We start from the raw sequence: 1,161 nt of genomic DNA on the forward strand, positions 1-1,161 counted from the left end.
CCGAACATAATGTAAACGATAAAAGTCGCGCAAAATACGTCTGGATCAACAAGCAACAATTAGTATCTCGAACATAAAAATGCAATTTTTAGGGTTAATTTCTAAGATAATCACTAAAGTTATGTATGAAAATGATAAAGAAATTAAATACATACAATCTGATGCAAGAATGGTTTTTCTACGATGTCAGACTCAGGTGCAAAACCCCTAAAACCAGCAAAAATTAGTATCTCGAACATAAAAATGCAATTTTAAGGGTTTTTTTGTAAGATAATCACAAAAGTTATTTAGGAAAATGATAAAGGAATTAAATACTTACAATCTGATGCAAAAATGGTCCTTCAACAATGTCAGACTCAGGTGCAAAAAACCTAAAATCAGCAAAAATTAGTATCTCGAACATAAAAATGCAATTTTAAGGGTTAATTTCTAAGATAATCACAGAAGTTATTTTGGAAAATGAAAAAAAAATTAAATACTTGCAATCTGATGCAAAACTGGTTCTTCTACGATGTCAGACTCAGGTGCAAAATCTCTAAAACAAGCAAAAATTAGTATCTCGAACATAAAAATGCAATTTAAAGGGTTAATTTCTAAGATAATCACAAAAGTTATTTAGGAAAATGATAAAGGAATTAAATACTTACAATCTGATGTAAAAATGGTCCTTCTACAATGTCAGACTTAGGTGCAAAATACCTAAAACATGCAAAAATTAGTCCTTCGAACATAAGAATGCAATTTTGGGGGTCAATTTGTACCATAATCATAAAAGTTTTTTAGGAAAATGATAAAGGAATTAATTACTGACAATCTGACACCAGAATGGTCCTTCTACAATGTCAGATTCAGGTACAAAATCCCTAAGACAAGCAAAAATTAGTCCTTCAAACATAAAAATGCAATTTATTTTTGGGGTCAATTTGTACAATAATCATAAAAGTTATTTAGGAAAATGATAAAGGAATTAAATACTTACATTCTGATGCGAAAACGCCAAGCTGAAATTATTAAGTCGCCTAGATCGCATACAAACCCGAAAAAATACAAATATTCCACGAAAAACAGTTAAAAATCCTTTGTAAAGCAAATTATTGCGGATTGCAGAGCGAATTCCTGCAACAAAAAAAATACCACCTGCCGGAGGAATTTTATTTCCGC

At 30.4% G+C, this 1,161-nt stretch overlaps 1 long non-coding RNA gene across 1 annotated transcript; it reads right to left on the reverse strand.

Moving 5' to 3' along the window:
• Positions 1–335: 335 nt before the first annotated feature.
• Positions 336–1,145, reverse strand: LOC135802985 (uncharacterized). The gene is made up of 3 exons (XR_010550692.1): positions 648–1,145; positions 480–535; positions 336–371 (listed from the first exon to the last, which is right to left on the reverse strand). It is a non-coding gene; the product is annotated as an uncharacterized lncRNA (long non-coding RNA).
• Positions 1,146–1,161: the final 16 nt, after the last annotated feature.

This window comes from Atheta coriaria, unplaced genomic scaffold (genome assembly GCF_025399875.1).
Source record: "Atheta coriaria isolate IRGN ID8LTWV9N9 unplaced genomic scaffold, Caltech_Dcor_3.1 contig_60_pilon, whole genome shotgun sequence".
NCBI classification, from domain to species: domain Eukaryota; kingdom Metazoa; phylum Arthropoda; class Insecta; order Coleoptera; family Staphylinidae; genus Dalotia; species Dalotia coriaria.